Raw genomic sequence first — 25,871 nt, forward strand, 5'->3', positions numbered from 1 at the left:
CCAGTCCCGACTGATAGCTGTAGAGATGTTCACTGTGTTACATCTGAACGATTCTGTCCTTTTAAAAAATTTTCTGAAAAATTAAAAAACCCTCAGATATATGATGTAGGTTTTCAGTTACTGATACTGAGAAAAATGAGCTCCATCCCTTCTGCAGAGTGAGGCGGGACCCTTACGAGGGCGCTGTGGACTGTGTGTGCTGTGGCCCGACGCGCCCACAAGTGCTCTGTGTGATTGGCGGCGTTTCCCAGGCTGTGGCTCGGTGCCTCTGTTTCTCCGCTCACCCACTTCTTGTTTGTGACAGAGACGTCAACATGGCTCCTCTTAAATATTTTACTCTCTCTATCTGGCCAGATTTAGTAAAAGATGAAGGGGAAGGAAAGTGTAGGGGAACAGAAATGCAGAAAGGTTTCTTAGCACACGAATGGAAGTAAAATTCTACTGGTCTTATAAATGTTAGAACCAAATTTGGTCATGTGATCATGTGACTAAAAAGCCATTTATTGCAAATTATGTGCTCCAAAGCCAGTAAGTATCATCATCATTTTTAAACAATATGCAACATTTGAAATCATGTAATTAGGAACATCATTTAAATCTTAGCAAGGAAATAGAAACAGATGTTTGTATTGGAAAAGCCCTGGGCTAGAATCCAAGTGGCCAGCATTCCACGTCCTACTCCACTATTGGACAGCAGGTGCTCTTGGGCAAGTCACCTTCACTCTCTGAGCCTCAGTTTCCTGATCCGCAAAATGAAGGGGATGCAGTGGATCAGCAGTTGCAAACTGGGGGCCCTTGAGTCATATCAGGCCTACATATATGTTTTGTTTGGCCAAGTGTTTAAAATGGTTTCAAATTCGTTGTCAACATTTAATAATTAAGAGCTTTTTAGTAAAAGCCAGAATTCTGGCTTCCTTTGCAAAACAAATCTGGCAACACAATTTCTCGACACTGGGCTGTCACTGAGTAGGGCCCGATAGGCCACATGCTCTCCAGTTTGCCAGAGTCTCCACTATTCCCTATTGTCCTACACTTGACCAATTGCGCTGATTTATGTTCTTGTCTGGCCACTCAAAGTCTTGAAATTGTAAGCCCCGGACCAGAAGTTCTCTAAACACTTTTAAGTTTTATTATTTCTTGAGACAAAATGTATATTATTTCTCAAGTCAATGGGGTCTCCAAACTGAAACAGACATAAGGGAAAATGAAACAAGGCCACCACGGAACTGAAGAGCCTTTCTATTTATTTCTGGAATGGGGAAAACGATAGTCAGCTAATGGAACTTTTGTTTCCCTGCTTCATTCATTTCTAAAGGAAATCATGAAATTATAATTTTTTATGAAATACTCCTAGAAATATGAAAAGAAAGTCTCATTATTAATGTGTTTTTATAAAATTAGCCTATCTAGAATGACATTTAAAATCTCCTTTTAGAAATAATGGAACAACATCAAATTGTAGTCTGGATTTTGAACCTTCCCTCCAAATACATTCAGGTACCTCCACATGAATTCAGATGTTTATGTAAAAATTTCCAAGTTTGCAGCCTCTCCTGTGAAAAAGAGTCCTTCCTAACGTCTTTTCCAAATTACCTACTCTAACAGAATCGAGATCTTGGAAATTAGGTAACATGACTACGAAATAACTGAAGAAAGCTTGTTTTCTCTCCATGGAGCATCCTTGCCCTTTGGAAGGAAAGGCGATATTCTCTGCACCCTCACTTGAGATTCCACTCGTCCCCAGCAATCACACCATCTATCCACTAAGGAGTGGATTGCAGTGCTGGCCTCTCTCCAAGGTGTTTCAGCCAGTGAAATGCCAAAAGGATATTATTAAAAACCATTTTCACATATAAAAAGTGCCCTCAAAAGACATTTATGTATGAATTACTGTGAGGTTCCCAGTCGATTATATTACTTCCATAACCTGGAAGCAAGCTCAGCCACAGTGAGCCTAATGACATACGTTCACATTCACAGCTCATCAGCAGCAACAGCTTCATATGTGTCAAACCCTATAAAATTGCTGATATTTGCCTTTTCACCACCAAAGGCAGTTCCTGCGATTTAACCTTATATCAGCCAGTGTTTAAATGTAATTATTTGTTTTTCTTATTTTTTAATTTTAGGACATGATAATTAGCACACTTAAAACAAAGCACTAATGTATGTTTATATCATGTGACATATTCAAAGATTGGAGATAATGACCTAATACTTTTGTGTTACATTTGATTGTAAAACCAGGACAGCCTTCATTAGGTTAGTGAAAGGAGAGACTTTAATTTCATCTCAATGTATGTGAAAAGGCCCTGGGGTAATTGGAAAGGTGAGGCATCAATTAAAATAAACACTGCCCATGGGGTGGGAAGTAACAAGTCATCCTGGTGTTATTTAAGTAGCTGCAGGGTGCAGAGTGTATGCAAATGCACGAGTGTACTAACAGATGCCAGTTACTCTCATTAAGGGGCTCTTAGTTGTCTGAAGAGTACTTTGGAAATACAAATGATTGGCCTTGAACAAGAGTAGCTACAAGTGTGGTTTTTGATTTGTCTAATATGACTGTGATTTTATTTTTTAATCCCTGTTGAGAACCAGGATAGCAGCATGATCTACCTAAGCCATGACATAAGTAACAAAACTATCAAGAGAGGCTGGGTTTGCTGGTGTGATGGACAAGACTCTGTTTCCAAGGTCGGGAACTGGGGTCAAACCTGAGCTCCAAATGGCTGGCTGTGTAGGCGTAAGGAAGTCATCTCACCTCTCTGGGCCTCAGTTTGCTCATGTGTAGAATGGAGAGAACAGGGTGCTTGCTTCGCAGGGTTATTAATTAAATGAGACTCTACCTACCAAGTGCTTAATGAACGTGAGCAGGTGTCCTTACTACAAAGTAATGAACGTTTGCCCACTCACAAGTCTTTAGCTACAGGATGTGCAAACAGTGCATATGCTCTTATCCCAAATATGAGTTTTCAGCAGGAAATCTTTGGAAAGCACAAACTGCCTGAAGCTGAGGGCCCCAGAGCGCTGCGAGGACCGTGTGCCCTCCCTTTAATTTTGCTTTGAAAGCTGTATGGATAACAAACATAATTAAAGAAGTGCAATTGCACACCAAAACAAGTGGCTGGGTGCGTGAATTTTGCTACATCAGTACACAAGATGAAATGTAGGTGCATTTGCACATATCCTTTTTTTTTTTTTTTTTTTTTTTTTGCAATGACTGGTGAATTAGTAATTGCGTTTGGTTGCATGTAACAGAAACCAGCCACCAAGCGTGCATCTATTTAAAAAGAGGTCCAGAGAAATGCATTCCAGGCTAGCACAGCAATCCCATGGCTTCAATATCCAGGATTCTATGTTTCCGCTCCATTGTCCAGTTATCTCTGTTTGGATCTCATTTATTCGGCAATTTCATGGTCACAATATGGCTCCTTTAGTCCTACATCTGTGTCATAAGTAGACAGACAGAAAAAGGAGGGAAGCAATGAGGAGGACCAGGAAAGCAAAACACTTCCAGAAGGATGCTAAGATATCACAGGCAAGCTGGCTCTGCCACAGTGAGCTGTGAAGGAGTCTGGGAGATGTCCTTTTTTCAGTAGCATTTCCCCAAGGAAAGAATTACATTGGGTTGGGGATGAGTAATAATAGAGAGTTCAATGGGATCAAGGTACATTTTCAAAAGTTTAGAAGTATGTAGGTTAAAGGTGCTCATTCGGGGTAGTGGACTTGTGGGTAATTTTCAATTTCTATATACATTTAAAAATATTTTTTAATATGTTTTTATTGATTTCAGAAAGAGGCAGGGAGATGGAGAGAGAGAAACATCAGTGATGAGAGAGAGTCATCAATCAGCTGCTTCCTGCACGCCCCGTATTGGGGATGCAGCCCCGAAACCCTGGCTTGTGCCCTGACAGGGAATCGAACCCTCACCTCCAGATTCACAGGTCAATGCTCAACTACTGATTAACACTGACAGAGCATCTATATAAATATTTTTTATATTGCCAAAATACTGTCCAATAAGCATGTATCTCCCTTTAGCACAAATTAAAAAAAAAAAAAAACATACATAAATCTATTCTGGTTTTTTTTTTAATTTTTTTATTGTTGACAATATTACAGATGTCTCCCATTCCCCACCCCCTTTGCTCCCCTCCACCCAGCCCCTACTCCACCCCAGGCCTTCAACACTATTGTCTGTGCCCCTGGGCCATGCATATATGCAGATAAATTCTTTGGTTAATCTCTTCTAGTCCCCCTCCCTCTCTCCCTCTAAGATCTGTAGGCATGTTCCAAGTATACATGCCTCTGGTCCTATTTTGTTCATCACTTTATTTTGTTCATTATATTCCACATATAAGTGAGATCATGTGATATTTCTCTTTCTCTGACTTATTTCGCTTAGCATAATAATTTCCAGGTCCCTCCATGCTGTCCCACAGGGTACGAGGTCCCTCTTTCTCACAGCTGCGTAGTATTCCCTGGTGTGAATGTCCCACAGCTTTTCTATCCCCTCATCCGCTGATGGGCACTTGGGCTCTTTCCAGATCTTAGCTATTGTAAACTGTGCTGCTATGAACATAGGGGTGCAGATATCCTTTCTGACTGGTGTTTCAGGATTCTTAGGATATATTCCCAGAAGTGGGGTCACTGGCTCAAAGAGCAGCTCCATTTTTAATTTTTCTGAGGAAACTTCATGCTGTTTTCCATAGTGGCTGCACCAGTCTGCATTCCCACCAGCAATGAACTAGGGTTCCTTTGTCTCCGCACTCTGGTTGTTTGTTGATGGAGCCATTCTGACAGGTGTGAGGTGACACCTCATTGTGGTTTTAATGTGCATCTCTGATGATTAGTGACTTTGAGCATTTTTTCATATGCCTCTTGGCCATCTGTCTGTCCACTTTGGAGAAGTGTCTATTTAGGTCATCTGCCCATTTTTTAATTGGATTGTCTTCCTTTTGTTGAGTTGTAGGAGTTCTTTATATATTTTGGAAATTAACCCCTTATCAGATATATCCTTGGTAAATATGTTCTTCCCCTCAGTGGGTTATCTTTTTGTTTTTTTGATGGTTTCTTTGGCTGTGCAGAAGCTTTTTAGTTAGATGTAGTCCCATTTGTTTAGTTTTTCCTTTGTTTCCCTTGCCCTAGGATATGTATCAGACATCACACATACTGCTATGTGTGATGTCTGAGGTTTTACTACCTATTTTTTTTCTAGGATTTTTATGGTTTCACGACTTACATTCAAGTCTTTTATCCATTTTGAGTTTATTCTTGTGTATGTGTAAGTTGGTGGTCTAGTTTCATTTTTTTGCGTGCACCTGTCTAATTTTCCCAGCACCATTTATTGAAGAGGCTGTCTTTACTCCACTGTATGTTCTCACCTCCTTGTCAAATATTAATTGACCATAATGGTGTGTTTTGATTTCTGGGGTTTCTGTTCTGTTCCATTGATTAATATGCCTGTTTTTGTGACAGTACCAGGCTGTTTTGACTACAATATGATCTCTCCAACTTTGTTCTTCTTTCCCAAGACTGCTGAGGCTATTTAGGGTCTTTTCTGGTTCCATATACATTTTGGAATATTTGTTCCGGATCTGTGAGATATGCCGTTGGTATTTGTTTGTTTGTTAATCCTCACCTGGGGACATTTTTTCCCGTTGATTTTTAGAGAGAGTGGAAGGCAGGGAAGGAGGTGGAGAGGCAGAAGCATCGATGTGAGAGAGAGACATCAATCGGTTGTCTCTCACACAGCGCCCAACTGGGATCCCCTTGACCAGGAATGGAACCTGCGGCCCTTTGTTGCACGGGCTGATGCTCTAAGCACTGAGCCACACCAGCAAGGGAAATGCCTTTGGTATTTTAAGAGGGGTTGTACTGAATCTATAGATTGCTTTGGGAACTATGGACATTTTAATGATATAAATTCTTTCAATTAATGAGCAAGTATATGCTTCCACTTGTTTGTGTCTTCCTCTATTTCTTTTTCCGGTGTCCTATAGTTTTCTGAGTCAGGTCATTTACCTCCTTAGTTAAGTTTATTCCTAGGTACCTTTTTGTTGTTGTTGCAATGGTAAATGGAAATTTCTTTCTTTTTTTTTTTTTTTTTTTTAGTTTCTCTTTCTGAGATTTCTTTATTGGTGTATAAAAATGCAATCAATTTCTGGATATTAATTTTATATCTTCCTACTTTGCTGAATTCATTTAGTAAATCTAGTAGTTTTTTGGTGGAGTATTTAGGGTTTTCTATATACAATATCATGTCATCTGCGAATAATGACAGTTTTACTTCTTCCTTTCCAATTTGGATGCCTTTATTTTTTTCTTCTTGTATGATGAGTGTGGCAGGACTTCCAGTACTATGTCAAATAAAAGTGATGAAAGCAGACAACCCTGTCTTCTTCCTGATCTTAAGGGAAACACTTTTAGATTTGCCCATTGAGTAAGATGTCGGCTGTGGGTTTTTCATATATGGCCTTATTATGTTGAGTTATGATCACTCTATTCCCACTTTGCTGAGAGTATTTATCATAAATGGGTGCTGGATTTGTCAAATTTTTTTTTCTGCATCTATTGATGTGACCATGTGATTTTTATCCTTCAATTTGTTTATGTGATGTATCAGATTTATTGGTTTGCAAATATTGTACCAGCCTTGTATCCTTGGGATAAGTCCTGCTTGGTCGTGGTGTATGCTCTTTTTAGTGTATTGCTGGATCCAATTTGCTAATATTTTGGTGAGGATTTTAGTATTCATGTTCATCAGGGATACTGGCCTATAATTTTCTTTCTGTGTAATGTCTTTATCTGTTTTAGAATTAGGATAATGCTGGCCTTGTAAAATAGCTTGGAAATCTTTCCTCCACTTGAAACTTTTGGAATAGTTTGAGGAGCAAAGTTATTAGTTCTTCTTTGAATGTTCTGTAAAACTCCCCTTATGAAGCCATCTGGTGCAGAACTTCTGTTTGCTGGGAGTGTTTTGATTACTGCTTCAATATTATTAGTTGTTATTGGTCTATTCTTGTTTTCTGATTCTCCTGATTGACTTTTGGAAGATTGTATGTGTCTAGGAATTTGTTCATTTCACCCAGGTTGTCCAATTTGTTGGCATATAGTTGTTCATAGTATTTTCTTACAACCCTTTGTATTTCATTGGTGTCAGTTGTTACTTTGCCTCTTTCATTTCTGATTTTATTGATTTGGGTCCTCTCTCTTTGTTTCCTGATGAGTCTGGCTAAAAGCTCATCAATCTTGTTTATCTTTTGAAAGAAGCAGCTCTTGGTTTCATTGATCTTTTGTATTGCTTTTTTAGTCTCTATGTCATTTATTTCCACACTGATCTTTATTATCTTCTTCCTTTTACTTTGGGCTTTTCTTGTTCCTCTTCTAGTTCTTTTAGTTGTAGGATTAGATTGTTTATTTGAGATTTTTCTTATTTCTTGAATTAGGCTTGTAATGCTATGAACTTCCCACTCAGGACTGCTTTTGCTGTGTCCTATAGATTTTGGGTTGTTGTGTGTTCACTTTCAGTTGTTTCCAATAAGTTCTTAATTTCTTCCTTGATCTCATTGGTAACCCATTCATTGTTTAATAACATACTATTTAGCCTCAATGTGTCTGAATGTTTTTGAGGGTTTTTTTTTTTTGTAATTGATTTCTAGTTTCATGCCATTATAATCTGAGATGTTTGATATGATTTTAGTCTTCTTGAATTTTTTAAGACTTATTTTGTGTGCTAACGTGTTCTATCTTTGAGAATGTTTCATGTGCACTTGAGAAGAATGTATATTCTGCGGATGGGGCAAAATGTTCTGCAAATATCAATTAAATTTATCTAATGTAGTGTTGTTTAAGGTAGCTGTTTCCTTGTTCATTGTTTGTATGGAAGATCTATCCAGTGATTTCAGTGGAGTGTTAAAGTCCCCAACTATGACTGTATTGCTGTTGATCTCTCCCTTAATGTTCTTCAGAAGATTTTTTTATATATTTAGGTGCTCCTATATTGGGTACATATATGGTTACCAGGGTTATATCCTCTTGTTGAACTCATCTCTTTAGTATTATTCAGTGACCTTCTTTGTCTCTTGTTTTAGCCTTTGTTTAGAAGTCTATTTTTTTCAGATATAAGTATTGCTACCCCAGTTTTGTTTTTTGTTTTTTTTCATTTACATGGAATATTTTTTTCCACCCCTTCACTTTCATCCTGTGTGAGTCTTTTGTTCTGATGTGGGTATCCTGTAGACAGGATATATATGGCTCATGTTTTCTTATCTATTCAGCTACTTTATGTCTTTTGATTGGAGCATTTAATCCATTTACATTTAATTATGTTATTGATAGGTACCTATTTATTGGCATTTTTATTTTTGAAGCCTATGATCCTCTCTCTCTCGATTTCTTTTTTTTCTTAAAGCAGTCCTTTTAACATTTATTGCAACACTGGTTTTGTGGTAATGAACTGCTTTAGCTTTTTTTTAGTCTGGGAAACTCTTCATTTCACTTTCAATTTTAAATGATAGCCTTGTTGGATAGAATAGTCTTGGTTTTAGGACCTTGCCTTTCATTGCTTTGAGTACTTTATGCCCTTCCCTTCCACCTTGTAGTGTTTTTGTTGAGAACTCAGCTGACAATCTTATGGGAACTCCCTGGTGGGTAACTGACTGTCTCTCTTGCTGCCTTTAATATTTATTCTCTGTCTTTAACCTTTGACATTTTAATTATGATGTGTCTGGGTGTCAGTCTCTTTGGGTTCATCTTGATTGGGACCCTCTGTGCTTTCTGAACTGTGTGACTTTTTCCTTTACCAGGTTAAGGAAGGTTTCTGTCATTATTTCTTCAAATGATTCTCTATTTCTGCTCACATTCTTCTCCTTCTGTTACCTCTGTGATGCAGATGTTGTTATGTTTCATGTTGTCCTCAAGTTCCCTTAAACTATCCTCATGCTTTTTAATTATTTTTTCTCTTTGCTGCCCTTTCAGTGATTTTTTTGCTACTTTGTCTTCTAATTTGCTGACTCAGTCCTCTGCTTCCTCTAACCTACAGTTTATTCATTCCAGTGCATTCTTATTTCAGATATGTTATTCCACGCTGTTGAGCATTACTAAAACCATTACTCTATACCTGTTTCTGATAAATTGCTTGCCTCCATTTCATTTAGCTCTTTTTCTGGATATTACTCCTGTTCTTTCATTTGGGGCCTGTTTCTTTGTTTCCTAATTTTTGCTGTATTGGATAGAACTGCTACAACTCCCAGTCTTGGTGGGGTGGCCTTCTCTAGTGGGTGTCTTTTGGGACCCAGTGGTCTAATCTCCTTGATCTTCTTAGCTGGGTGCTCTGGGAATGCCCCTAGTGTGGGCTACGTGGGCCTTCCTGTTGTAATTGGGTTCTGATTGCTGTTTTCCCATTTATGGCTAGGTTCAGCCCTTGGGCTGGCTGACTCTGAGGCTCCACCCTGACCATGTCATGCCAACTTTTATACAGGCACTGACAGAACAAAACGAGACAATACAAGACCAAACTGAAAACAACACACACACACAAACCAAGAACCACAAGAAAAACAAAAACAGAAAAAACAAAAGAATACTAAAAGACAAAAGACCAAAAGAATTCAAGAAGAAAAAAGAAATGAAAAGAGAGAATATGAATGAAAAAAATAAGAATAAAAAATTAAAGAAAAAATGAAATAATAATTTTACAAAAGTAATAATAATGAATAAAACAAAATATAGAATAGGAAAAGAAAAATGGTAAAAAATGAAAAGAGAAAAAATAGAATAAGAAAAGGAAATAGAGAAATAACAGATATGAAAGAAAAAAGAGAAGAAAATGTAAAAGAAAAATAAAGAGAAGATTGATTAAAAAAAAAGTGGAGTTTGCCTCTGCAGATTTTGGTGCTTGCTGTGTTCACCCTTTAGATCTGCTATTTGTGGAGCTTGCTGGAGTTTGCGATGATGTTGTCTGAAGCTAGCCACTTGGTGTGCCCATCCCTGGTCTCCCAGGAAGTTGTCTGGTGCATGCCAATGTCGGTCACTGTTCCTGTACCGTCCTTGGCAACCTATCTGCAGCTTGGTAGGGTGGAACCCCAAGTAGTCTGGTTGGCAAGGCCTTTGGAGCACCTTGAATATCCCTGATCTGAGCTGCTCTCCCTTCCCCCAGGGAACTCTGCTCTGCAGGGGTATCTGGGATCTGGCCAGGGTAGTTTAAACAGACTTGAGTTTGGTGCCTGTTATCTGTAGGAGTTGGAGCAGGCACTTCCTCTCCTTCCCATGGCTACACTGGTTGAACTCAGTGGAGAGCTTGGATATCCTTCCCCATAATGCAGCCAAAGGGTCCATCTCACACTCACCCGTCTCCTGGACAGAAGCCCACCTGGGAGACATAGTCCCAATATCTCATCTCTGCCTGGCTCTCTGGCACCCCTTCGCTGCCACACCAAGTAGGAGAGGATAAAAAAAAAATCAGCCCCAATTGACACTCTTTCTGTGCAGTCGGTCCTCCTGGTGGGACCTCTGTCCAGGCATCCACCAGGCCAAATGTCCGAGTCTCCTGTACCATCAGGCCAAGTAGTAAGGGTGCAGATTTCCAGCCTGGTGCTATTCCCCTTTACCTGGGACCACAGCAGGGTGGGCAGACCTAGCAGCTCCGTAGGTGTGGGGAGAGGCACCACCCCTAGGCTCAAGGTTGGCAAGACCAATCCTCTTTCCTAAGCCACACAGTCCAGCCCCCATCTGGCTCTCTGCCCAAAGTTTTTCCCCATAAATCTGTTTTAATTTGGAAATAATATATGTATGAAGCACGTTCTTACTAATTCAGAGATTGACTGTCATGAAAGGCAAATCAAAGCACACTCCTTCCTGTCACACAGCACTGAGATAAAGGGCTTGAAAGTGGGAGTTCAGGAAGTTTCCTGCATAACCTCGCACCCAAAAAACTGTCCCCAGCATTCTATTCCATGCAGAGCAATGGGCAAGGCCCCCATTTTTCACCTAGAAATTCTATATTTCAGGACAGAATTGTTTCCTCTTCTGCTTGTTGCTGTGATTTTGTTCACATGTATTTGTCTCATTTCATCGATGACATTGAGTTTCTGCAAGGCGAGGCCCATTTATTTCTCTTGTTTGCTGTAGTATTTCTGCATAGTGCCCAGCCCAGCATTACTTACCAGTCATCCAAAGAGCACAGGAATCGTTAGCTGTTTTTCTCTGGGTGTGGTTCTCCCATCCAAACCCATAACAGAGATTGTAAATGAGCAATCCATAGGTGGGTTTGGCTGCTGGCATGTTTCATTTTGTGTATAGAATTTTTTAAAATTTTTAGTTGGTTGCTGAGCTTTTTAAAACATTGGGAGATTTCATACCAAAAACCCAGATTTCCAGTTTTTTGAAAAATCAAAACACTTGATCAATTAGACCAGCATTCCCACATGGCAACAGTGTGCTAGGAATGAGAGTGGCTACCTCCTGTAGAAGAGGAGAATATAGTCTTGTTTGTCACAGTCCCCACCACTCCCCATTGCCTCCTATCTGTTTAGTTCACTCATTTAGGTTACTTTCCTGTCCCTGAATCTGTCACTTCTGAGAAGTTCTCCAGCTGACTCTTCAAACAGTCTCGGGGCTTCACTGCGTTGTCTGGCTTCTGACCATGCTGTCCAAGAACTGCAGCGATTTCTTTCAGGAACGGACCTGGGAAATGCCGCCTCCTTCATGAAGGCATTTCTGGTTTTCCTCCTCCAGATGCAACTTTTGAACCTCTCTTACTCATTGCTTTCCACCTTGTCTGCAGGTAAAGCACCAGGGCCTTGCACTTTGCAAGAGCTCAAAACACCTTAACCATATGATTGCAACTTTTCATGTTCTCATCTTTTCTTCCAGATTGTAAACTCCCTGCTGGCATGAAGTGTTTTATTCATCTTTACACCCTAATAATAGTAATTTGTACAAAACTGGAGCTAAATAGGAATTAGCTAGGAATTAAATAGGAATGCACATGCAGCACTGGATTCATCACAGGGGTTTGGCAATTCAGGGTGGAAAAAATCTCGGGGTCAATGGGGGAGGGGTTTAGGCAACAAAGGGTGTAGAGGCAAGGGCAAAGCAGTGTCCTCTATTGCGCCCCCCCCCCAGCTTGTTTGAAACGCGGATTTCTGGTCCATGAGCTTCCTAGAGCGGGGTCGAGCTTTATCCGGCTCTGCGGGTCTCAGTGCTGCTCAGGCCTGTCTGTGCACTAGTTTCACCTACAGGCCTCACCCCATCTGCTAGTGGAAATTGTCTCCAATATTAAAAACAAAAACCTTCCTCTCTACCATGCAGGGAACAGACTGACAGTTGTCAGAGGGGAGGGGGGGGGCTGGGGGAAGAGGGGGAAGGGATTAAGAAGCACAAATTGGTAGTCACAGAATAGTCACAGAGATGTAGGTGACAACGTGGGGAAAATAATAACTTGAAACAATGTGTGGGAGGGACCAGGCGGGTACTTGAAAGATTGGGGGGCACTCTATAAAGTACGTGTTTTTCTAACTGCTATGCGGTACACCTGAAATTAATGCAGAATAATATTGACTGTAAAGTGTCACTGAATAAATAAATAAGTAAAAAGTGGGGCGCCCTGTCCCGGCACTTCCTAGCGGCTTCGCGTTAACCTCTCGGGCTCCTCCGCCAAGCGGCACAGTGGGCGCCCCTGAGCCACGGCGCGCCGCCGCGGGGTGAACGCCAGGCGGGGGCCTGGCGCTTCCTCTCTCCCCTTCGCCCGTCCCTCCTCTCTTCTCCCCACTCTCGCTCCTGACCCCCTCTCTTCTCCCCACCCTCGCTCCTGACCCCCTCCTTCCTCTTTCTCCCGCGTCTCTCCAGAGCCGAGCCCCTGCCGGCGGGAACCGATCCCGGGCGGCCAGGCTCTGCGCTCCCCGCGGCGCTGGCGCCTCCTTCCCTCGGCCCCGCGGGCAGTCGGGTCCTGGGACGCTGGAGCCTGAGGCGCAAAGCCGAGTCCTTGTGCGCGCTTTCCTGAGCGGGGGAGGGACGGCGAGGCGCGCGCTCCCCCGGCCCGCAGGGCCCGCCGCCCCGCGCCCCTGCGCTCCAGCGCCTTCTCTCTGTCGGGAGCGAGCCCAGCCCGCAGCCACGCGGCGGGGCCCAGGGCGCCCCCTCCCCTCCCCCTTCCTCCTCTCCCTCCCCGCCTCTCCCCCGCCCCCTTCCTCCCCTCCCTCCCCGCTTCTCCCCCTCCCCTCCCCTCCCCCCTCCCCTCTCCCCCTCCCCTCCCGCTGCAATGACGGGGCCGGAACTGCGCTTCAGCCCAGTCTCATTGGCAGAGGCCGCACCAGCCCCCGAGAGGCGGCGGGCGGGGGCCGCTCGGGCGCGGGGCGCGGGGCGCCGGGGCTGACAGCGAGGGGCCGGACGGACGGAAGGGCGGAGGACGCGAGGACGCCGGCGGAGCCCAGCCGTAAGTGCGGATCGAAGCGCGGACGCGCGGCGAGCGGCGGCGGGGGACGAGCGGCCCGGGCCGGGGGATGCGGGGGCGCTGGCCGCCCAGCGAGCCCGGGGTCCGGCCGTGCGGCTCACGTGCCGAGCGGGAGCCGGGCCGAGAGGACGGCGAGGCGGAGCGGGAAGGCGGCCGCCCGGGAGGCGCGGCGCACGGGAGGCGCGGGGCCGGTGCCCGGGTCCCGCGCGCTGAGCGGCGCAGACAATAAAGTAGCGGCCGACCGCGCGGGAGCGCCGGCGGGAGGAGGCGGCAGAGCAGGTAGGTGGGCGCCCGCCCCGGGTGCCGGGGGCGCGGCGGGGGCGCGACCCGGGGACGGGCCGGGCCGGCGCTCCCTGCGCGCCCGGGCGCGGTGCGCAGCTTGGAGGCCCCCGGCGGAGGTGCGGGTCCCCGCTCCCGCCGGCAGGAAACCCCGCCCCCGGCCCGGGCCGCCTGCGCGTCCACGGGGGTCCCGCGCGGCGGCGTGGTCGCCCCGATGGTGTGGAGACAGGAAGTTTGGCGGTTTCGAGGCGTCGCGCTGGTCGTTGGCAGACGCACCACCAGGGACCCTGCGCTTGGCGGCGGCGCGTTGGTGGAGGTGGGGAGACACGCTGAGGACGCCCAGGTCCGGCCGCTCGGAGATACTTTCGAAGCGCAGCCCACGGAGGGGACGCGATCGTGCGCGGGCGGAGAGCGCAGGGCGCGGCTTGGCTGCGCTCAACTGGGGGTGTCCGAGCCCAGCCGCTCCCGGCGGGCCGGCTGCGCGCGTGGGTCGCACGCTCGCGCTGTTCTGGAGCATTTCACGTCTCCCTTCACCTGGGGAGCGAGCAGCAGAGATGGCATGAGAGCAGCCATGCGATTTGGACCAGGGGATAAGCTCTGCCTCGCACCCAAGGTCCTGAGCTCTGACGACCGTGCGATCGGTGCGGGTCTGGCTCCGCGGGGGCGGAGGGCGGGTCAAGCCCCGGTGGGCGAGGCCGGGAGGCTCTGCTGCCGTCGGGGCGCCGCCGCCCTGCAGCCGGGAGGGGCTGGGGCGCGCGCCCGGGCGGGGCCCCCAGCGCTGCACATTCCTGCGACCCGCTGGGACTTGTCACCGCGCCGAAGCCGCTCCTCTGAACTTTGCCAACCGACTCGGTCTGTTTGCTGGCACCGGCGGCGGCGTCTGGAAGGTGCCCCTCGGGGAAGGCTGTTGACGGCGGTCCCCGGAGGCCGGGCGCCCCGCAGGGTTAGCGCGCGTTCGCGCGGGAGTTCACCGCGGCTCCGAGGCTGCGGGCCGGGTTTCCGCGCAGTCCCGCCCGCCGGGTCCTGGCACCTTTCAGGCGCCCAGATCTGCGCCCGGAAGGGAAGCGAAGGAGCCCCGCCCGCCTGGGCCCCGTCAGGCCGCCCCCCCCCCCCGCCCCCCGGACGCGGGGACGGTGGCCACGCGCCCCAGGTGTGCGGTTCCCAGGAGGCGCTCGGGGGCATCGCGAGTCGTTCACGGGCTGGCAGACCGAGCCCGGGAGGGAGGTGAAGCCGCACCTGCTGGGGCCGCACTGGCGACGCTGGCACGAGGGCCGATTCCAGAGGCCGCGATCTTGCCCGCCCAGAGCCTCGGAAAGGGTGTGCTCGGTGCCCAGAGCCTCTGAAAGGGTGTGCTCGGTGCCCAGAGCCTCTGAAAGGGTGTGCTCGGTGCCCAGAGCCTCGGAAAGGGTGTGCTCGGTGCCCAGAGCCTCTGAAAGGGTGTGCTCGGTGCCCAGAGCCTCTGAAAGGGTGTGCTCGGTGCCCAGAGCCTCTGAAAGGGTGTGCTCGGTGCCCAGAGCCTCTGAAAGGGTGTGCTCGGTGCCCAGAGCCTCTGAAAGGGTGTGCTCGGTGCCCAGAGCCTCGGAAAGGGTGTGCTCGGTGCCCAGAGCCTCTGAAAGGGTGTGCTCGGTGCCCAGAGCCTCTGAAAGGGTGTGCTCGGTGCCCAGAGCCTCTGAAAGGGTGTGCTCGGTGCCCAGAGCCTCGGAAAGGGTGTGCTCGGTGCCCAGAGCCTCGGAAAGGGTGTGCTCGGTGCCCAGAGCCTCTGAAAGGGTGTGCTCGGTGCCCAGAGCCTCGGAAAGGGTGTGCTCGGTGCCCAGAGCCTCGGAAAGGGTGTGCTCGGTGCCCAGAGCCTCTGAAAGGGTGTGCTCGGTGCCCAGAGCCTCGGAAAGGGTGTGCTCGGTGCCGTTCGTGAGGGTGCAGAGAAGAGTCACCGCGGCGAGGACGGTGACCACCGCCTGTGCTTTTCATCAGATTAGACAGGGTGATGTTTACACGAGTGACTGGCCTGAGAAAGCGCTCAGCATGCAATTTGGCCTCTAAATTTAAAGTCACAAACCAGGTGAAAGGTATTTTGATGATTCTATGATTCTCTCTTATGTCTGAACATTTTGCAATAGAAAGTAATGCGCCCACGCACGCACACGCATGCACACACCTTTTGAACAGTGCTCACATTTCTTAAAAGGGAGCCATAAAATTGAGGCAATTCCAAGGACTTCTTGAACAGGAGAGTTTTATCACTTCTTTATGACATTTGCAAGTACAAATCAAACACTTTATTTGCTTAAATTTAGTAGTGCAGGTGGACTGCGTGTGAACACTGTGATGGTGGAAATAAAGAAATCTGCCTAAAATACCATTATCGTGAGGTTCGATTGTCATCCTCACTTGGAAAGTTCTCAGAAGTCACTTCTCCTGAGCGTGCATCTAGTTGACTTAGGCTTTACTCTCTTTTGAAATTAATAAATTCCCATCTTGGTGGCAGGAAAGTTAATGGGCTTCTCAAGGAGGCAGACAACTTCCATTGACTTTAACAGTCTGGAAAAGTGTGGGAGGAATTAGCCTCACAGCCAGTGCAGAGTGTGAAAGCCGCCAGAGTTTCCCAGCAGTGTTTACTCTCACTGCCTCTGTTTCCAGCCGGCCTGGAACCTGGTTCACCACTGGGTCCACAGATTTCATCAGGACTCTGCAGTGCTTTTGAGCAGACAGAAAAGGAAGTTTTGGCTCACTGACAATACAAATAAGATCCGTGGGAAACAGTTAAAAATTCCCTGTCTTATCCAGCCTGCAATAATTGCTAAATGTCAGGAGCTCTTCATAGTTGCCTTACACAGGTTGCACAAGAGGCAGGTGTGGGGCTTACACTGCAGGAGACCTCGCTCCATCCTCCCTCCCTCCCTTTCTCTCTAGCTCTGCCCCAGAGATCTGATCTTATCAGAAAGGCACTATTTTTACGTACTCAGCAGTGCTGAGGTTCACTGAAATTACTATCTTTAGCCCGTAGATAAATAAATCATGTAACTCAGCTCACCAGCAAGACTTGGGTGTCTCTGTCCTTACTTATACAGGGTGGGGCAAAAGTAGGTTTATAGTTGTGAGTATGCAAAACACAGAGTTTATTCTTGTGTTATTACATATTAATTATTGTATTTTCCATACCAACAACTGTAAACCTGTATGTCTCTCATTTCTCTCTTTTTAGACATGGTTTGTACGTTGTTTTAGAAAGCACTTACCTTTTTTGTAATTCATTTATTTCTAGGTCATTAAGATTTTTTCTTCTCTTCTGGTAAACATGTGACTTGAGCAGTCAGAGAGAAATGGTATGATAGCAATTTTCTGTTGCTAGAAACTTGATTTAGGGACCAAACCTCCTAATTTCCTCAACAGTGTGGTTTACTTAAATTCCTATATCATTTCTTATTCTTCCTGGTGACATACATTTGTAACCTAATCTCATAAAGCCATATTTTTCAAAATAAAGGTCATGAAATCAATTTACTGGGCTGCAACCTCTATTTTTTAAAAAAGCATTTTAAAAAAAGTATAGCAAGACAGAAAATATCAGCATCATTATATGTTAGTAAGGGTTCTGCACTTCCATGAAACTTGAGTCAGTTCCATATCTGAGTTGCAGTTAAAATGCAATTTCATCTGCTGTCAAAAAAGTTTGAAAGCTGCTGCCACATGGTGTGTTTGATGATAAGTGATAAGCGTCCACTTTCAGTGGAGCGAGGATATTTTTTCATGCATACAGGTCACTGAAAGGCACACAGGTAGTGGCTTCAGGAGCATCTTGCTGAACAAAGACTTCAGGATCTGCTCTCATCTCATCCTCAGCTCTGCCTTTGACTTCCTTTCTCTCTGTGCTGGGTTCCTTGTTGGGAGGCAAGATAACTGTAGCACTTGCTGGTTTACACAATTCCAGTTTCAAGTCCAACAAAAGAATAAATCCTGCTTCCCCAGTTGTTGAACAAAAGTCTCAAAATAAATTCCGACTGGCCCAATTGGCCTGGCTGGAGGAAACCTCTGTCCCAGAGGTGGAGTCCCACCCAGACCTATGCACTGTGGACGGAGAGGGCTGGACGTCCAGTGAGCACATCGCTGGAAAAGGGAGAATGGATGCTGAGGGAGTTGGATACATGTTCACTGCAGTGTACGGTGCCTAACTCAATGTAGTCTGATTTCTGTTCTCTTTGAGGCCCAGAATAATGCACCACGAGCAGAATTATATTCAGGCAAAGAGGTGAGCAATATGAGTTCTCATGTATGTAAGGAAAGCCTTAGCTGTCACTTTTCTCATGGTCAGTGGCAGGACTTATGAGAGCAAAATGTGGAGCAGGTCACATTGATAGAGTCGCTGTGCTTTCTGAGGACACCAAGGGGAAGGACAGCTGTATTGATTAAAAGCCCACTGCAGACCCTAAACCTCTTACAAGGGGTGCTTATGTTCCTTTTATGTGCAAATCTTGGAAGGCATTTATTTTAATCAATGTATTGTGCTAAGGTGACAGTGGTGAAGCGGGGTCTTGGAGTAAATTATTGAAGAGCACACCTCCCAGGGCCGCGGGCCGGGAGTGCTCTGCTCTGCTGCTCCTCAGCCAGAGGCATCTCCTTAGGCCTCTGTTACTTTGCCCCTGGGGTTGTGCTACTTTTAATTGTCCTCTGTCACTTCATTGCAGTTATCCAGTGAGGATGCTACTCACTCAGAGCAGAGGTGCCCTGGAGGTGCTTGTCTAGGTCAGTCCTGCCTAGGTCTGTGCCTCACGTTTGGATGATAAATTATATGGTCACCTATATAGGCTTTTTTAGGAGCCTTGATTAGGGATCTTCTACTAGACTAAGTTATAAGAGCCCCTTTCACCAGACGAGATTAAATGATAATATTTAAGGATGGATGCTGATGTGGTAAAAGTAGGAAGGAGAGCAAGAGAGTGCTGACCAAAAGGTCAGGAGGGCGCAGCGGCTGCACCAGGGCTGGTTTTGCCCCGGGGATGCCTCACCCTCTAGAGAAGTGGCTGTGGGAGGGTGCTGCTGGAGTCTAGCGGGTGGAGGCCAGAGAGGCTGGTAAACAACCTGCAGTGCACAGGAGACGCCCACAGCAAGGAGTCACCCAGGCAAAATGCCTAGTGCAGAGGCTGAGACCTGAACAGCCCCTGCATTTGAAGAGGGGGGAGGGGAAATGTTTAGTAGCATCTGGGGCAGCAGAGTGATGGACACATGCCCGTTCCCTTGGAGATGATTGTGGCTCTGTATTTACATTTTGTTCACCTTTTTATGTCTGTTGTACTTAAAGTTTTTAAAAGCGCTAAAACATAAAGAATTCTTACCATAACTAACGGGTGACACTCCCGGTGCCTAGTAGCACCTTGGAAGGCCCAGCAAACAGAACTGGTGACAGCTGCTCCCGCGCGCTCCCCTGTGCCGGGATCGCGGCGAGGTCACTCAGTCTCTTGAGTTGGCAGCGGCTGTGTGCTGACCAGTGTTCTGCGGAATGGTGGGTAGAGGAATGCTGTCTCTTAAGTCAGACACCCTGCCCACCACTCACCGTTCCGACTACACCACTTAATGAATGCCTGACTTGCCCTGGCCGGTGTGGCTCAGTGGTAGAGCGTCGGCCTGCGCACCAAAGGCTCTCGGGTTCGATTCCCTGTCAAGGGCACATACCTGGGTTGCAGGTTCTTTCCCCGGCCCTGGCCCGGGCGCGTGCAGGAGGCAACCAATCAACGTGTCTCTCCCACTTGGATGCTTCCCTCTCTTTCTCCCCCTCCCTCCCTTCGTCTGTCTCTAAAAATCAATGGAAAAATATCCTTGGGTGAGAGGATTAACAAAAATAATAATAATAAATAAATAAATGTGTGACTTAGAGCAAGTGGCTTAACCTTTTTTGTGCCTCCTACCCTACGGGTTATCTTGAGGCTGAAAGGACAGAACGTGAAGTGCTTCACACAGTGCCCGTTACGTGTTAAATACCCCATAACTGTTAGCTGTTACTATTCGTGCTTTGTGGAGGCCAGAAAAAAATGTTAACAGCTGTATTGTTTTCTGAACACTGACTACCTGCCGTATTTTACTTTATTAAAGATTTTTCAGTTATCATTTTCTTTGTTCTTATAAGTTCTGTGGTATGAGTGTTATGTCCATTTATTGTTGTTATTTTTTCCATTTAACAGATGAGGAAAACTGAAGCTTAATGAAATTAGCAGGTAATGGAGCCTTAATTTCAACCTCCAGTCATTCTTCCTTCAGAGCCTCTGCTCGCATTTATGATGTCATACTGTTAGTCTTGAAAGGGATCCCTGAGATTGGCTACCCCACAAAAATAAGCCCCACAAAGCTTATAATATGACTCAGCACATCATGAAGAGATGGTGCAGAGCCAGAGCCCAGGTTCTCTGCCACTCACTGCCTGCCATGACCCCCACAGGGCCAGGGCGCAGGGTGGAGCAGACCCGGCCCAGGAATCCCGGTCAGGAGTTGGGGAGATGTCTTCCAAGCCCGCGACAAAAGGTCTAGGGCTGTGTTTACTAAAGCGGGTAGGTGACCTCCGGGTGGTATATGAGTTAATTTTAGATGATAGATGGACATTTTCCTGTAATGGTTATTTCTTTATTTTAATGTGTATAAGAAAAATTTTTTCACTGAGACCTTCAGCTCTTATTAAATAATACATTCCTTTCTGCCTTGCCATATGAACTATTAACAGACTGGATATAATTGCTTAGGTTGATGCCAAGCAAGACATTGTGTCAGTGGGAAATCATTTAAAAGATACGCATTTGGCAAAACAGTGTGGGTGGTATCAGAAGCCGGCTGACCTCTGAAGGGAAGGGGTGACTGGCTGGTCTGGGCAGTACTGCTCCAGCTTCCTGCCCTCGAATCATCTGGGGGTCAGGGTCTGATTCGGCAGGTCTGGGAGCCCGGGATTCTGCATTTTTAACAAGCTCTCAGGTGATGCTGGCCTGTGGACCACACGCTAGCAGGCAAGGGACCGGAGAACCTGGAGGTTCTTGGACACGTGCCCAGTGCTATGGAGGATGCAAAGAAAATGCAAGGCGATCCCCTGTCTGCTGGAAGCTCCATCTGGTTGGACAGGAAAGCTGTGCATGGCCGTGGCAGGCGATCCCCCACGCAGAGAAGGTGCCACAGGGAAGGCGGGCTCCAGGTGCGGGGCCTGCCCCGGAGCTGCTGCAGCAGGACGCCCGGGCACACGGGGTAGGGTTTCCCTGCAGCCGAAAGATTCGCGGCAGCACATGGAGGGTTCCAGGAAACGCTTGCCCGGCAGGAAGGGTTCAAGCAACAGGGTAGCTTTTGCAGAGTGGCTATTTCACCATCAGTCTGGTCAACACAGAGACAGTCTAGAACATCTGGTTAGAATCACCTTCCTCTTCAATGGACAAGTCCCATCCTCTGGAAAAACAGTCCCTATTTTCTGAGTCCGTGTGAGAACCAGACACTTCCAAGTGCTTCCCATCTGGTATGTCATTCCCATCCCACAGTGACGCGCCATGTCCTGAACTTTACTGAGCTGGAAACCGAGGCTTGAGAGGCTGTGGCTTGTTCAAAATCACAGAGCTGGGAAGCCACAGACCTGGAGCCCAGACTCGGCCCTGGCCTGTGCTCTGTGCCGCCATCCCTGCCTGTCACAGCCAGAGAGCCTTGCTCTCCGCCAGCAGCCTCACAGGTTCTCAGGCCGTCCCGTTTCAGATGAGGATTTGCCCCTACAGCATCCTGAGCACACCCAAAGCTGAGGAGATTCTCTCTGCGGTGCCGAATTAGCTATTAGCAGACCGGAGACATAAGAAATAAGCTGGAAACTGTCCCTCGAGCACACCCCAATGAGCAGTGAATGTCCGGCTGCACTGAGGAGGTGCTTTCCTTTAGAAATCACCAAGTAGCCTAGACAGACAGTCCTTGGAAATAGTCATGCCTCTGCCACCCGGTGGAGCCTGTCCCAGCTCCTCCCGATTCTCCCAGCTGGGTTGATAACAGCGGGGAAGGGGGCCCACCCTGGATGCAGCCTGAGGATTGTTTTCAGGCTTCTCTGTGCACCTGGCTGAGCCTTTCCCATCAACTCAGTCATTGCAAAAGAGCAGGCGACCATATGTGACCTGAATAGGAGGCTTACGCTTGTGCAAATCACAGAGCCAGCTCTGGCCCTGGTTCATCCAAGTTGAATACTCTGGCTGGTTCTGCCAGACGAAGGAGCTGGGGCGAGAGAGCTGGGCTGGCCCTGGGAGGGAATGGGGAAAGCTAGTCCTGTTCCCATCTCGGCAGCAGATTCACTAGCGCCGTGCTGACTAGCTCTCTAGACTTGTCAAGTGGGTGGTGACGAGGTTCCTTCCACCCTAAACCTTTACGCTGTGAACAACCTGACGTGTGCACCCTGCACTTAATCCACACCAGTTACACTGGTCTCATTTTAACTTTAAAAATAAAAGATTCAAATAAATACATTGAAAGACCCTCCTTGTCAGTAGTGTGTTGGGGGAACGTTTCAGTAGAATTATTTGCTGTATATTAGAAATGATATTTGGCGTAACTTGTCGTGTGAAGTAACCTTTTAGTATTTACACAAATCTGAAGACATTAGGATAGTGTAGCTTCTTAGACGCGTCGGGAAAGATCAGGATGTCTGAGGCCACCGCACGTGCACTGATTGCATGTATTTAAAGGAACAAGTTGAAATGCAGGATCCGGATTAAGTAATGAAAACCACATGCCCTGAGACTGCAAACATAGGGCCCTATCCCAGTGGGGCTTTAAATTGAGGACATATAATGGTAATTTGCTCCAACTGTGTTAAGTTAATTCAATTTGTGTCTTTAAGAGAAAAACACAAGTGTGCTATTTTATATACCACCATGTTCTCACCCCAGCTGCACTTTCACTGCCTGAAAGAACAGCAGACTTTGCTAGAGGTTAAAGTTCGGTCCAAACACATTAAGAGTAAGCAATCATTTTTGCAGTAATCTGCTGCTTTAAACAATTCACATCACGAATGGGCCTCACTGTGCTTTCCAGCTCCAGCTCCGTCACACTTGGAAAAGTACACTGGAGAATAGGCCTTTTAGATCTCAGGGAAAGCAGTGAAAATGATGGGGATAAAGGCTATTTAAAAACCGAGTTTGTCAGGAAGTGTTCATGCTATACAACACACACTTCCACTGTACTAATGAGGGGAATGTGTAACTTTCTTTTTTGAGAGCACGATGCAACTGTTTTCCCCACTCTGTACAGTTTCATTTCCATAGCATTGTCAGGGAATAAGTCATTTGTTTCACTAAGTGACTTTTCCAGGTGTTTAAAGCTTACCTCTGCCTGCCCACACTGCTTTTTGCTTGATGTCTTTGATGAAAACATAGCACATGCGTTACTTTGTTACACGGAGTGCGTGAGTGTGGTTGGTCTTGCCTAGACTTGGGTTCCTCACATAAACACCGCCTTTTGTTTCTTGCTGTCATCCTGTTCCTCTCTGACAGCTGACTCGTGTGCAGCTGCCTCTGTGTAAATCATCACAGGCATTTATTCTTTGTAGTTACTGTTATTCCTCAGAACAGGGCTCCTCTGAGGAGTTACCAAATCCCAGGGCACTAAGAACTCCATATACATTAAAATCTTGACTACTCTGCCTCGCCCCCAAGAAATGAGATTATTTATCCTATCTTACAGGTAAGAAAATTGAGGTTTAAAGAGTTAGTAGTAGAGCTGGGATTTGAACCCTGGTCTCTGTCTACCTGTTGATAGTTATTACAGGAGCTGCTTCTTGCTTCTGTCCGGGTATGTCTGTCTGTCCCTTTGCTTTAAAGACCTTTGACCCAGGAAGGGTTCAAGATTAGGGCCCAATGTACCTCTTTTACGGAGCATTTTTGGCATCTTTTTCTTTGGGGTTCTGCGGGTATTTTGCTGAGTCCTAGATTCCTAGACGTCTTCTGCACAGTTGCAGTTTCTGGAAGTTGAACATGTGAATTCCTCACTGTGCATGCCAAGGCTTTGCTGGGATTATGGGATTTTCTGTATTATGATTAAGCAGCATTATCAAGAAACTTGCAAGCAGAGTGCCTGGTGAGTCTATAATACAGGGATCAGCAAACCTTTTCTGTGAAGGTCCAAGTACTAAATATATTAGGCTTTGTGTTACGACCTACCCAACTCTGACTTTTTATTTAGGGCAAGAAGAGCCTCAGATAATATATAAAATAATGGGTGAGGCTGTATTCCAGTAATGCTTCATTTAAAAAAACAAGCAGCCCAGCCGGTGATGGCTCAGCAATTGAGCTTTGACCTAGGATCCAGGCGATCAGGGTTCGATTCCCCGTCAGGGCACATGCCCGGGTTGCGGGTTCGATCAATGACTCTCTCATCATTGATGTTTCTATCTCTCTCTCCCCCTCTCCTGTCCTCTCTCTGAAATCAGTAAAGATATATTTAAAACAAAAGAAAACAAAACAAAAACAAGCAGTGGGCAGGGGTTGTCCCACAGCCCACAGTTTGCTAACTCCTGTTATAATGGACAAAAGGACCAATCAGGAGAGTTAAAAAGCATAACTCAGTAGTTCAGAGGCTAAGTGGTGGTTACGCCCATGGGCCCTGGATATAGTGGCCTGGATCGGTCTCCTGCTCCCACCACAAACTCTTCTAATTTAAGCAAGTGCCTTAATTTCTCTGTGTTTGGTTTTCTGTCTTAAGTTTAGGGAAATATAGTCCTTACATCATAGGGTTGTTTTGAGATAATTATTTGTAAAGTACTTAGAAGGATGCCCAGGATAAAATAAGCACTAGATAACTCCCTGTAAAATTAAGAATCATAACGAACCCAATTTCTAGTGAAACCAAATATTGTAATGCACTGATGGAAAGAATGGGGACTTCCTCTGCCCTGAGTGACGCATGTGAGGGGCAGTGACAAAGGTCTCGTCTGCTGTGGATGGATGGGCGGTGCAAGGGATCAGGGGGTTACGAAACCCCTGGCCTGGGAGCCCCGGGGAACTGGGTTCTAGACCTCAGACGGCCTTCACCTTGCAGTGTGTCCTTAGGCAACTCCCCTCGAGGGCCTGGTTTTCCCACCTATGGAGTAAGGGGGTCCACCTAGAGTAGTGGGTGTAAACTGATGGCTCACAGGCTGAGCACTGCCTACAGATGCAGAGCGTTTTCTAAATATTTTAACTAATCATCAGCAATTACGCACCAGGAGATACCACAGAGATTCAGGATTCTCGCTTTCTGTTTAAGAGCCAGAAGTTCTGGCAACGCTGGCTGTATTCCTGCCTGGCAACAGCTGACCAGCGCTGAGTCACCGCCCCCAGGCCAGGGCAGAGCTGGAGCCCAAGCTGGTGGCCCGCTTCAGCGCAGCCAGGGCACCATCCCACACAGTGCCTGCCTTGGTCCCTCGGTCTGCGGGCGTTCTGCGGACGTGCTGGGGGCAGCGTTGGGGAAGCGACACCACCCTGGCGAGCGATAAGGGTTTGCATGGGGTGTCCGGGCTGCCTTGCCCAGCGGGGGGATAACTAAGGTGTAGATTCTGCACCGTTTCTGAGAGTTTCCCTGTGGGTTAAACTCCAGTCACCCATGGTGAGAGTGACTTTTAGGACACTGTTTTTTCAGTGGCCTTTCCTTCCTTGTCCCTGAGATGACCTCTCAGATGCACACCTTACACTTGAGCCTGTGTCCAAGGTCGGCATCTGGAGGGAGTCAGATGGAGAAAACAGTGCGCCGCAGAGGCCACGTGAGAACTGCCCGTTTTCATCGTGCTCGGGCCTGTCTTCTTGGGTAGAGACACTTGTCTATCCCACGTGTCAGTAGAGGGAAGGTCCAGGGCCCACCGAGCTTCTGAAGAGGGGGTGTATTTCCTGTGTAAGTAGAGAACAGACAGACAGCTGTAGTGCCAATGACCCTCTTGACTTCCTGAAGTCTCGCCCCACTGGGGTCTGAATTTGTGATTTCTTCGGACGATAGAAGGTCCTCATGGGTTCTTACAGTGGGCACGTCTTCCTGGGTATTCTGTGAGGAGCAGTCCAAATCCCGAGAATGTGACCGGCCGGTTATTTTAACCTGCCGGAGGAGATTTGCCATTCAAATTTGTTTTCTGAGAGGGTGACCAACCATCCCCATTCGCCTTGGGCTGAGAAATGTCCTTGGGCGAGGG

The 25,871-nt window shown here is 46.9% G+C and overlaps 1 protein-coding gene across 1 annotated transcript in view; it reads left to right on the forward strand.

Moving 5' to 3' along the window:
- The first annotated feature begins 13,345 nt into the window (after positions 1–13,345).
- Positions 13,346–25,871, forward strand: part of FRMD4B (FERM domain containing 4B) — a 304,300-nt gene continuing 291,774 nt past the window's right edge. The window contains exon 1 of the mRNA XM_081160523.1: positions 13,346–13,432. The gene's annotated coding sequence lies outside the window, so the exon portion shown is untranslated. The remainder of the gene's footprint in view (positions 13,433–25,871) is intronic.

This window comes from Miniopterus schreibersii (assembly GCF_964146895.1).
Source record: "Miniopterus schreibersii genome assembly, chromosome: 15".
Lineage (NCBI taxonomy): Eukaryota > Metazoa > Chordata > Mammalia > Chiroptera > Miniopteridae > Miniopterus > Miniopterus schreibersii.